Here is a 14007-nt window from a genome sequence, read left to right on the forward strand (position 1 = left end):
AGAAGGATGGGGAGAAGCCCCGCCGCCACTCAGCCGGCCAGGCTTCGCCCGGCGGCGCTGCGGACGACGACGAGGAGGGAGAGGGGCGGAGGAGGTGCGAGACGCGGCGAGAATGGCCAACATATCAACCACTACATTAAACAAGAGAGGAGACATGGAATCACCTTGTCTCAAACCCTTATGTGTCTGAAAGTAATGCCCGATATCATCGTTGACCTTGATTCCGACACTAGCATTCTGGACTTGAGAACCCACTTGGTTCCGCCAAGCCTCGGTAAAAATCCTTTCATGCGCATTGCCTGCCGAAGAAAAGGCCATTTAACTTTATCACATGCCTTCTCAAAATCCACTTTGAAAATAACCCCATCTAGCTTCTTCGAATGGATTTCGTGAAGCGTTTCATGCAAAATGACCATCCCTTGAAGTATGTGTCGCCTGGCATGAACGCTGTCTGACTCGGATGTACCACTGAATGAGCAATCAGTGTCAATCTGTTGGTAACAACCTTTGTGAAAATTTTGAAACTCACATTAAAAAGACATATTGGCATAAATTGTTCGATCCGAACTGCTTCTTCTTTCTTGGGTAACAACGTAATCAAGCCAAAGTTTAGATGAAACAGCTTGAGATGACCATTAAAAAAATCATGAAACATAGGCATAAGATCATCTTTAATAATATGCCAATATTTTTTATAGAATTCAGCTGGAAACCCATCTAGTCCCGGTGCTTTATTCGGTTTCATTTCTGAGATGACATTCAAAATCTCCTTCTCAATAAATGGTACAGAAAGAATACCATTCTTCTCTTTCCGGAGTTGTGGTATATCTTCAAACACAAATTCATCAAGGGCCACCGTACTTGCTTTTGGATGCCCGAAAAGTTGTTTATACAAAACTGTAAAGACAAATTTTAGACCACTGCATGCAGGCGTGTGTGTTAGCTGAGCCGGCCGCTCACTTTCATGTAAAAACACAACACGAGTTAATTTGCCCATCAGGAACTCGAGAGAATAACTTCATCAGTAACACAAATTCAACTAGCACAAGCAAAATTGGGCCGAGAAAGCCACAACCTTTTTGCTTAGGCAACAAACTGATGTGGAATAAGTCAACGACACTAGCAATTTACACAAGCGTCAATTACTACAATTTTCAGATGTTCCTTGTAAGTAACACCTCTTATGTTTGGGGAAAATGTGAACACAAGTTGCTCAATTTCAACCACATTTTACTAGTACTACATTATGACTCCCGACTCTCAAAGCATGGTTTAGTTCCCTGTCATGATGTCTCAATTTCCTTTCGGAGAAAGTAACAGCCGTACTTTAGATAAGAAGGCGTCCACATCGCTCGCCCCCGCAAAAGGTGGAAGCACTGTGCGACAGTAACTTGTCCCTAACATCAGAGGGACATTTTGCTTCTTCTGCGTTTTGTGCTGTACTTTACTGTACCGTAGAATCCGTATAATTAACCACTGGGGCTGCAGATTTGGAGTGATTAGTGGACAAGGTTCAATCTTTCAACCCAAGAGAGAATGCGTCGTGTGTCAGCATGCAGGAGCATCTTTGTGTTGCGAAGCTTTGACAACATGCCGACATGGAAGAGTACTTAAATTTCCTTCCGAATACGGACACGTTGAAGGCGATGGATGACCTGTTTATTTGATCTGGATCGCCTGCTTTTCTTTTATCCCAACAAGCATCTTGACTTGCTAATAAACTAATGGATCCGGCCATGTTAGCTAGATGTTGATATTTTCTTTTTCGCATCAGCGCTTCAGCAGCAAAGGAAGTATCTCTTTCAGTTCTACTTTATTGTTCTAAAAATATCTATTTACATCTTTTTTTACATTAAAAAAGGAGAAGCCTGAATGAATAACAGAAAACAGGCGTGCTTAGACTCGTGTTGTAGATAGCTTCGTCCGGGATGTGGTCGTTGGCCGGCAAAAGGTACTTGAAAAGTTGGAATTAAATCTCATCAAGCTTTGGAATCCTGTTGATTGAGGTTTACTTTGCTTTCAAACGGAGACATATGCGGTGATGTGATGTGAGACACTCCTCCATTACTCCACAATCCAACTCAAGGCCCGATTAGGCACGCAATGTGACCTAAGTACACCTTAGTTAATTGCCACTCGAGCTAATCAGTACGTACAAGTTTTCGAGCAGTTGGCATCTGGACGTCCCGTGCCCCATCTCCGTCAGAGCTTGTATATAAGCTCCGATATGGCCCGCCAGCCATATGATGATAGGAGAAGGAAGCGGCCACAACGGTGAACAGTGCATGAATTGTCCGGACTATGCACGCACAGCACAGGCCGAACTGGCACTTGCTAATGTGCTCCAGATCTGTTTTCTTTCTGCGGGCTTTGTTGCTTTTCCCGGCGACATGCCGGGCCACATCTACAGTTCAATTATCCCCCAACACTAGGGATAGGGGTGTCCCTACACTGCATTTTGGCCTGCATCTACAGACTACAGTCCACAGTGGGAGTGGCCCTTTCTCCAGCTAGCTATTAGGGCTGTCCCTACGTGTACGTGCATGGATCCTCTAGCTGCTTTGATTGCATGCAGATGCAACTCTCCGTCGAGAAATCGGATCGTTGAACATTTTAGAGAACACAAATCTGGCGCCATGAACTGTTCAACTGGCAGGTACCAACAGCTCCGCCCCCGAATCATAGGATCAGATGCAACGGAGGCATGGATGGAGTAAAACATAGCAGCAGGAGGCCATGCATGCATGCATGGTTTGAACGGGCCGTGTTGATCGTTGAACGCATTGGCCGGAGCAACGGTGCCCGCCCGTTTGAACGGTCAGAGTGAACATAAGTCAACTGTTCTGGAGCAGCGGGGCTGGTCCGGATAGAAAAAGGCGGGCGTGGTCACCGCTGCGCGCACAAACCACGGGGATCCGGCCATCGGCATCTCGGGATCACACAGACACGCACGTAGAAGAAAATAACGCAATTAAAGGCCCATTGACTTGCTCATGTTCGCCGCTGGTGCTCGATCCGGACACCGGCCGGGTTTGACTTGCGGGCATCGAGGGGGGGATCGATCGATCGGGCGCAGAGAGACAGGGTGATCCAAGCGGAAAAGGATAAGTAAACCCGCGGAACCATCGACGGATGCCATTTTTAATCTTTACTGTCAGCTTCAGCTACACTTCCATGGCTGTGCAGTGCGACGAGTGCGTACAGAACGGAAGCGCGTGATCGGATGGGATTAATCGGGCTGGCGCGATCGGTGGCGGACACACATTCCGGGGGGCGTGGACCGTGGAGACACTGCATGTATGTGGCCACGTGACCGGCACGCCGCGCCACGAGGAGGAGCCTCCGGCGCCGGCTCGCCGGGCGCGCCCCGCATGTGGCCGGGCGCAAGCGCGCGCGTTAGGCGCCCGATCGGTCGATCTCGTCGTCGGCGCACCGTCGCATGCGTGGAACGTCCTGCCGATTTGTTAAATGGAGTTCGTTAGTGAAGATGGGGTGTAATCGCGTGCACGCCTGTGCGTGTTGGTGTTGGCACAGCCAGCAGCCAGCGGCCAGCCGCAGAGATCAAAGCTCCCTCCCCATGTTGGGCAAGGGAGGCCATGACGAAGCGTGCTGCGGTTCCCGCATTTGGGCGGTGTCGGTGTGGCCGCGCGCGGACCTTGCGCTGGCATAGCCCGACTTTGGTGCGGAGGCCATGCGCGGCGTGTGAGACAGGCACCGGCCGGTCGTGCAGCAAGCCCATGTGCATGCCCCTGCCGAGTCCATCATCCCTCGGGTCAATTGGATGCCACTGTAGTGAGCAACACTCTATTCACACGATCTTACTACTACAACACACTTTGGCAGGCAGCTACAAAGTCTACAGCAGTCTTCCAGTTTTTGGCAACGTTGGGCTGTGTTCATTGTATTTCATGGGCCGATGCAAACATGGTGTATAAGTTGCAACCGTAAACATATACTTCTCCTATTTTCGCGCGCGGGAGCTATATGCGTGGAACATATATTTCTCCTTGGTAGCTCCCCTCGCATTTTTTTTAAGACATTCACGCTATGCTTTATTTAAATTGTCATAAGGTTTACAGGAAGGAAAATCAAATCCCCGGGTAGACCTAACCAAATATGGCGGCCGTACCCAAGCGAAAGTGCGTGCCTAGCGAGACTGTGAGCCTCGAAATTCAAGCTCCGAAACTCATGGATAATATTACAAGCAGTGAAAAAATGTGATCGCTCTAATATTTCATGTATGATAGCTGCATGATCCCCAGCCGATCTCTGCTTGATATCATCCACAACTATCTTGCAATCTGACGCCACTTGGATCTTCTGAACATATAAATCCTCCGCGATTGCCAGCATCTCTCTGACTGCCATAGCTTCCAACATAACAGGATCATGGATGTGCTGAAATGTGATAGCAGAAGCCCCGAGAAAAATTACATCAACATCCCTACAAACTACTCCAACAGCACCAAAGTTTTCATTAGAAACTGCAGCATCAACATTCATCTTCACATATCCCTGGGGCGGGGGTAGCCAATGACTCGGCCTAGCATCCCGTCCCATGTTATTCGGTAGTGCTGGTTTTGATAGTATATCAATATCCCTTAGAAACGCCCTGATAAAGTGATGGATCTGTAGTGGGCCGTCATAGATTTCTTCATGTATTGCCCGTCGCCTAGACCTCCATATTGCCCATAGAGTGACCACCATGTGCGTGAACTCTTCATGCGTCAATAATTCATGCATTGTGAATATCCAGTTTTTAGCATTTAAGTTCAAGTTGTCACACATCTTTTCCACCATCTCCTCTGATGACAAAGACCACACACACCTTGCAGAGATGCAGTCGATTAAAGCGTGTTTCCAGCCATCTTCCGCCGAACAGAATGGGCAGATTGAACTTGTGGCCATATGCCGCTGATGAAGAATGTCTGCTGTTGGTACCGAGTCCCTACATATTCTCCAGACAAAAATTTTCAGTTTTGAAGGGACTTTGATGTTCCACAAGGACACCCACGCCTTCATCTCTCGACCTGAAGCCGACGACCCTTCTGTACCAGCAAGTAAATTTTCCCTTTGGCTCTTTAACTTGAAGAGCATCTTATAAGCTGAGCTTACTAAAAACTTTCCACGTCGATCTTCACCCCAAGCCCAGAAGTCATTGATCCTCTTGGTACACAGTGGGATAGATAGTATGGTTGTAACGTCGATTGGAATGAATCCTCCCGCCATGCACTGGAAGAAGCATCTATGAGGTCTGATACATGTTGCGGTGGACCATTTACCAGTGAAGCAACCGATCTCATCATGCCCGCCCTGGGCAACCAGTTTTGCGTCCATATGTTGGTGTTCTCACCTATTCCAATCCTTCTGATAATGCCGTGTGCAATGACATCTCGCCCGTCCAGGATTGCCCTCCAAATCTGCGAGGGATGAGCCCCAAGCTCAGAATCTAATAAAGAAACAGAGGGGTAGTACACCACCTTTAATATCCTTGCACTCAGCGTCGAAGGCCCCTCAATCAAGCGCCATGCCTGTCTTGCCAAGAGCGACAAATTGAATAACTCGATGTCCTTAAAGCCTAGGCCTCCCAAAGATTTTGGTGTGGTGCATACATCCCATGAGACCCAACACGGCTTCCTTTTGCCCCTCTTGCTTCCCCACCAGAACTGACGGATCATTGACGTCACATTCTCACAAATACCACGTGGCAACTTGAAGAATGCCATAGAATAAACCGGGATTGCTTGGGCAACTGCTTTTATCAACACTTCCTTTCCCGCATACGATAATAACTTCTCCATCCACCCTTTGATCTTTTCCCAAACTCTGTCTCTCAAATACTTAAAAGTTCCACTCCTTGAATGACCCACATCTGTAGGCATGCCTAGGTACCTCTCGCTCAATTGTTCATTATGCACATCGAGAGAAGCTTTATGCTATCTCGAACAACTTGAGAGCATCCCTTGCTGAAAAAATTGATGACTTTTCATTGTTGATCCTCTGACCAGAAGCGTTACAATAGGTAGTCAACAGGTTTGACACAGTGGTCGTCCCCTCATTACTCGCTTTGAATAGCAGCAGGCTATCATCAGCAAAGAGAAGATGGTTAACAACCGGAGCTGTCGGAGCCACCTGTACTCCCACAAAATGCGATGACTGAGTTCCAGATTTCAAGAGGCACGAAAGGCCCTCCGCTGCAATCAAAAAGAGATACAGGGAGATTGGATCTCCCTGTCGAATACCCCTGGTGGGTTTAAACTGGTCCAATTTCTCTCCATTGAATAAAACTGAAAATGATACTGACTTTATCATGCCCATAATCACATCAGTCCACGATTTAGCAAAGCCAAGCTTACTCATTATCGCCTCCAAATATGCCCATTCTAACATGTCATACGCCTTCATCATGTCCAGCTTCAAAGCACAGTGACTATTGGACTTGGCTTTGCTCCCCTCGCAGGCACACACGTATGGCCCGCGCTAGTAGCGTATTTATTGGTAACTCATTCGTTCGGCCTGGTTGCTCACGTGTTTGTTCATTTTTTCTTTTTTTTTCTTTCTTTACTTTATCCGTCGGTTTTCTTATTTCTTCATCTTTTTTTTATTTTTATTTTTTCTTTTGTTTGTACCTGGTTTTCATCGTCCTTTCCTTTTTCTTTTTCTTTTCCTTTACCTTTTCTCCTTTTTTCTAGTTTTATTTGTTTTTCTTGGTTTTCAACGGTTTTCTTTGTTTATCCTTTGTTTCTTTAATTGGTTTTCATGGTTTTTCATTCTTTTGCATTGCCTTAATTGATTTTTCTGTTTTCCTTTTGCTTTGGCTCCATTTGTTTTTTTGTTTTGTTTTCAATGCTTTTATTTATTTCTTAATTGCAATTTATTTATACATTATGAACATATACATGATCAAGTTTTTAAAAATATACGTTTTTATGTCTACTTTTTGTACAAATTGCATATTTTTTAATACATCAGGTTATTTTATATATAAATGTTCAAAAACAAAATACATGATAAACATTATTTTCATATATATGTTTTGATGGCTACTTTTCAAGAGACATTTGTACATTTTTGTATGTATCGGGAATATTTTTTATACACGGTTTTCCTTTTTTAAATACATCATTAACTTTTTTTTCATTTTTAAGTTTTGATGTCTACTTTTTTCTGTACATGGATTTTTTGTATCCATCAGGAACATTTTGATATACACATTTAACATTCTTTTGTACTTTTTCCTTACCTTTTTCTTGTTATTTTTCAATATCAACATTTACAAATCAGTATTTTTCGAATTAATGATTTTTTTGGAAAATGCGAGCAATTTTCAAATCACTGAATAAATTTTACAGCTTCTCTACATTTATCGAATTTAAGTTTTTTTCGAAATATGTGAATAGTTATAAAAATCATTAACATTTTTCAAGCTGAGAAATATTTTTTGAAATTCATGAACATTTTTAAAATAGTTTTTGGACTATATGAACATTTTCTTTAATTTGTGAACCTCTTAAAAAATTTATGACCATTTTTTTGGATTCACAAATATTTTTCGTATTGGTGAACATTTTTTAATTCCCAAACAATTTTTCAAATTCATGAGCACTTTTTTGGTAATCACGGACATTTAGAATTTTATTATTCAATATTCGATTGGAAATTTATGTATATTTAGTTTATTGAAAAAGTAAATCAAAAACCTAAAGTTTGGGAACATTCAGATCCGGGAACATTTTCTAAAATCCAAACTTTTCTGAAAACCGCAACATTTTTTTTAAAGAGGGCACACTGCAGGCACTTGGGCCGGCCCAAAGTGTGCGGCCAGAAAAGTGGGGGTGCACGATTCCTCGTGTTCCACCACACAGTGTGGGGAATAGGAGGTCCCCTCCTATACGCCACGCATTGCGTCGGATTGGCGAGCGCGGGATAAGGACAACCCCCCGACTTCGCTGGGCCATTGTCGCACAGAGACAATGAAAATTCATTAACAAAGAACGCTCGTGGGTGTGAAAACCGAAAATTCAAAACTTTTTTAAAAACCTGAACATTAAAAAAAAGCAAATGTAAGAAAAAAAAACTAACGACAAAAACAAGGCGCCCCGCCCGCACTTGGGCCAGCCCAAAGCCGTGCACGGGAAGGTGGGCCTGTGCGATTCCTCGCCTTCCACCTTGCAGCGTGGAGAATAGGAGGTCCCCTCCTATACGGCATGCGTTGCTTCGGATCCACACCCACCGCACAGTGCCAGCCCCGACTTGGTCGGCCCATTCTCGCGTGGAAACAGTTTAAAATTCACCGGAAAAGAATGCTCGTGGGTTTGAAAACAAAAATTCAAACTCGTGAACATTTCAAAAATTCAAAACTTTTATAAAAAACTTTTTTTCTAAAAGCAAATGAAAGTCAAAAAGGAAAAAAATGTAACAATAAACAGGGAGCCCTGCCCGCATTTGGGCAAGCCCAAAGCATGTTCGCGTGAAGGTGGGGCTGCGCGGTTCCTCAGCTTCCATCTTGCAGTGCGAGGAATAACAACATGTCCCATCCTATACGCCGTGCGTTCCTTCGGATTGGTGCCCGCCGCATGGGGGCAACTCCCTGACTGGGCCAGCATATTGTTGCCTAGAAATAATGAAATATTCACCTAAAAATAATACCTATGGGAAGGATTGAACCATGCACCTCCCGCTAGTCAACCTTCATCGCCGGCCACACAAGCTTATGAGCTTTATTGTCTATTTTGGAATTATAGTAATATAATAACTATAAACAGACACATAACTAAACATTCGTTGAATTTTCAAATGCATCTTTTAAAATGAAAATATTTTTTAAAATGAAAAAATGAGGCAATTTCTTAAACACATGAACATTATTCTGAAAAAAACACGAACATTTTTCGAAATTCTCAAACAATCTCATAAATTCGATATATTTGTGATTAGTTTATAATGGAGATATTTTTAAAAATTCTGAACATATTTTTTTACAATTTCCAGACATTCATTTTTGGAACAAGCAAACATTGTTTTAGCTTGTGAACAAAGTTTAGAACGGGATTATTATTTTACATTCTGAATATTTTGGGAAAACGCCAACTATATATATATATATATATATAACCAAACAAAAAAGGGCAGCCCCAGTGCATGTAGCTCCCGCTTGCGCAGGGTCTGGGAAAGGGTCCGACCACTTTGGGTCTATTGTACGCAGCCTTTCCCTACGTTTCTGCAAGAGGCTGTTTCCAGGACTTGAATATTTTTTTTATATAAAAAAACAAACAAAATTTGAAAAATGTTTACACTTTTTTTCATTTATAATATTTTTTAAAGCACAAACATGTTTATAAATTTATTGCTGTTTTTGGAAAACAAGAACATTTTAGGAAAAGGATAAATAAATTTGCGAAAAAGAAAAGAAAGATGAAAAATGAAAGAAACAGAAAAATAATGAAAAAAGAAAGAAGAAAGAAAAAGAAAATAGGAAAACAGAAAAAGAAACAAAAAAAGGTAAAAAAATAAAAATGCTAAAAGAAACAAAAAACCTTCTAGAAGATTCCAAATCCGTATAGGGTGGGACATACGCTATATAAAAAAATGGGTCGGCTTATCTCGTTGCTCGGCCACTCGCCCCTAGTTTATACCCAAAGTGCTTTTGTTCCTGGGAGGCTCATTACTGATAACATTCTCATCGTTTATGAATGTATTTGTAAAATAAAAAAAAATAAAAAAGTGGGCCAATCAGGTCTATGTGCAGTCAAGTTGGATATGCATAAAGCATATGATCGAGTAGAATGGGTGTTTCTGAGGAATATGATGTTGAAGTAGGGATTTCATGAAAGTTTTGTGGAAATGATGATGGCTTGTGTTGGATCCGTAAGATACAAAGTAAGGTACAATTCACAAGAAACTGAGATATTCATACCTACTAAAGGAATTAGGCAGGGAGACCCCTTTCTCTCTATCTATTTCTCCTTTGTGCAGAAGGTCTTTCTAGTATATTGCAGTATGAAGAAGAAGTTGGTGGCATTAAGAGAACTAAAGTGCGTAGGAATGCACCGTCAGTCTCACATCTTTTATTTGCTGATGATTCTTTGATTCTCATGAGCGCGGATGTTTTAAATGCAGCTTCCTTACAGCAAGTGCTAGATACCTATTGCCAAAATTCTGGACAATTGGTAAGTTGGCAAAGTCTAGTGTTTTTTCAGTCCTAATACTAGTGCAATTTTAAGATCTGAAGTTTGCCAATAATTACATATTGATACCGAGGCATTATCTGATAAGTACCTAGGCCTTCCGGCTATGGTAGGAGCTGGTCGTAGTGATTGTTTCAAGCACTTCATTGAAAGTATTAAACAAAGAATCCAAGGATGGATGGAAAAACAATTATCACTTGGAGGTAAAGAAATTCTTCTTAAAGCTGTGGCACAAGCTATTCTTGTTTTTGCTATGTCTGTCTTTTGTCTACCAAAAGGTATTTGCAAGGAAATCACAGATATTATTGCTAGTTTCTGGTGGGGAGATGGTGAGGAAAATCAGAAAATGCATTTGTATTCTTCGTGGATATTATGTTACCCAAAGAGTGAAGGCGGTATGGGCTTCAGAGATCTATACTCGTTTAATTTGACAATGCTAGCTAAGCAATGTTGGAGACTTATTACTTCACCTGAGTCACTTTGTGCACGAGTTCTTAAGGCAAAATACTTTCCAAATGGAGGCCTCTTACAAGCATCTCTAAAAAATGGGGCTTCATTTGTTGGGGAACGTAGTAATTTCAAAAAAATTCCTACGCACACGCAAGATCATGGTGATGCATAGCAACGAGAGGGGAGAGTGTTGTCTATGTACCCTCGTAGACCTGCAACGGAAGCATTGACACAACGTAGAGAAAGTAGTTGTACGTCTTCCCGATCCGACCGATCCAAGTACCGAACGTACGGCACCTCCGAGTTCTGCACACGTTCAACTCTGTGACGTCCCTCGAGCTCCGATCCAGCCGAGTGTTGAGGGAGAGTTTCGTCAGCACGACGGCGTGATGACGGTGATGATGTTCTACCGACGCAGGGCTTCGCCTAAGCAGCGCTACGATATGACCGAGGTGGAATATGGTGGAAGGGGGCACCGCACACGGCTAAGGAACGATCACGAAGATCAACTTGTGTGTCATGGGGTGCCCCCTTGCCCCCGTATATAAAGGAGGAAGAGGGGGAGGTGCAGCCGGCCCTAGGGGTGCGCCTGGAGGAGTCCTACTCCCACCGGGAGTAGGACTCCCCCCTCTTGCCTTGTTGGAGAAGGAAAGGGGAAGGGGAAAAGAGGAAAGGGGGGCGCCGCCCCCCCTTCCTTGTCCTATTCGGACTAGGGGGGAGGGGGGGCGCGGCCTGCCATGGCCGGCCCTCCTCTTCTCCCTTAGGGCCCATGTAGGCCCATTAACCCCCCCCCCCGGGGGGGGGGGTCCGGTAACCCCCCGGTGCTCCGGTAAAATCCCGATTTCACCCGGAACGTTTCCGATATCCAAATATAGGCTTCCAATATATCAATCTTTATGTCTCGACCATTTCGAGACTCCTCGTCATGTCCGTGATCACATCCGGGATTCCGAACAACCTTCGGTACATCAAAACACAAAAACCCTAATTACGATCGTCACCGAACTTTAAGCGTGCGGACCCTACGGGTTCGAGAACTATGTAGACATGACCGAGACACATCTCCGTTCAATAACCAATAGCGGAACCTGGATGCTCATATTGGCTCCTACATATTCTATGAAGATCTTTATCAGTCAGACCGCATAACAACATACGTTGTTCCCTTTGTCATCGGTATGTTACTTGCCTGAGATTCGATCGTCGGTATCTCAATACCTAGTTCAATCTCGTTACCGGCAAGTCTCTTTACTCGTTCCGTAATACATCATCCCGCAAATAACTTATTAGTTGCAATGCTTGCAAGGCTTGAGTGATGTGAATTACCGAGAGGGCCCAGAGATACCTCTCCGACAATCGGAGTGACAAATCCTAATCTCGAAATACGCCAACCCAACAAGTACCTTCGGAGACACCTGTAGAGCACCTTTATAATCACCCAGTTACGTTGTGACGTTTGGTAGCACACAAAGTGTTCCTTCGGTAAACGGGAGTTGCATAATCTCATAGTCATAGGAACATGTATAAGTTATGAAGAAAGCAATAGCAAAAAACTAAACGATCAAGTGCTAAGCTAACGGAATGGGTCAAGTCAATCACATCATTCTCCTAATGATGTGATCCCGTTAATCAAATGACAACTCATGTCTATGGCTAGAAACATAACCATCTTTGATCAACGAGCTAGTCAAGTAGAGGCATACTAGTGACACTCTGTTTGTCTATGTATTCACACAAGTATTATGTTTCCGGTTAATACAATTCTAGCATGAATAATAAACATTTATCATGATATAAGGAAATAAGTAATAACTTTATTATTGCCTCTAGGGCATATTTCCTTCAGTCTCCCACTTGCACTAGAGTCAATAATCTAGATTACACAGTAATGATTCTAACACCCATGGAGCCTTGGTGTTGATCATGTTTTGCTCGTGGAAGAGGCTTAGTCAGCGGGTCTGCAACATTTAGATCCATATGTATCTTGCAAATTTCGATGTCTCCCACTTGGACTAAATCCCGAATGGAATTGAAGCGTCTCTTGATGTGCTTGGTACTCTTGTGAAATCTGGATTCCTTCGCCAAGGCAATTGCACCAGTATTGTCACAAAAGATTTTCATTGGACCCGATGCACTAGGTATGACACCTAGATCGGATATGAACTCCTTCATCCAGACTCCTTCATTTGCTGCTTCTGAAGCAGCTATGCACTCCACTTCACATGTAGATCCCACCACGACGCTTTGTTTAGAACTGCACCAACTGACAGCTCCACCGTTCAATATAAACACGTATCCGGTTTGCGATTTAGAATCGTCCAGATCAGTGTCAAAGCTTGCATCAACGTAACCATTTACGATGAGTTCTTTTTCACCTCCATATACGAGAAACATATCCTTAGTCCTTTTCAGGTACTTCAGGATGTTCTTGACCGCTGTCCAGTGATCCACTCCTGGATTACTTTGGTACCTCCCTGCTAGACTTATAGCAAGGCACACATCAGGTCTGGTACACAGCATTGCATACATGATAGAGCCTATGGCTTGAAGCATAGGGAACATCTTTCATTTTCTCTATATCTTCTGCGGTGGTCGGACATTGAGTCTTACTCAACTTCACACCTTGTAACACGGGCAAGAGCCCTTTCTTTGCTTGATCCATTTTGAACTTCTTCAAAACTTTGTCAAGGTATGTGCTTTGTGAAAGTCCAATTAAGCGTCTTGATCTATCTCTATAGATCTTAATGCCCAATATGTAAGCAGCTTCTCCGAGGTCTTTCATTGAAAAACTCTTATTCAAGTATCCCTTTATGCTATCCAGAAATTCTATATTATTTCCAATCAGTAATATGTCATCCACATATAATATCAGAAATGCTATAGAGCTCCCACTCACTTTCTTGTAAATATAGGCTTCTCCAAAAGTCTGTACAAAACCAAATGCTTTGATCACACTATCAAAGCGTTTATTCCTACTCTGAGAGGCTTGCACCAGTCCATAAATGGATCACTGGAGCTTGCACACTTTGTTAGCTCCTTTTGGATTGACAAAACCTTCCGGTTGCATTATATACAACTCTTCTTCCAGAAATCCATTCAGGAATGCAGTTTTGACATCCATCTGCCAAATTTCATAATCATAAAATGCGGCAATCGCTAACATGATTCGGACAGACTTAAGCATCGCTACGAGTGAGAAGGTCTCATCATAGTCAATCCCTTGAACTTGTCGAAAACCTTTCGCAACAAGTCAAGCTTTGTAGAGAGTAACATTACCATCAGCATCAGTCTTCTTCTTGAAGATCCATTTATTCTCAATTGCTTGCCGATCAACGGGCAAGTCAACCAAAGTCCACACTTTGTTCTCATA

Source organism: Triticum aestivum, chromosome 2A, assembly GCF_018294505.1.
Source record: "Triticum aestivum cultivar Chinese Spring chromosome 2A, IWGSC CS RefSeq v2.1, whole genome shotgun sequence".
NCBI lineage: Eukaryota > Viridiplantae > Streptophyta > Magnoliopsida > Poales > Poaceae > Triticum > Triticum aestivum.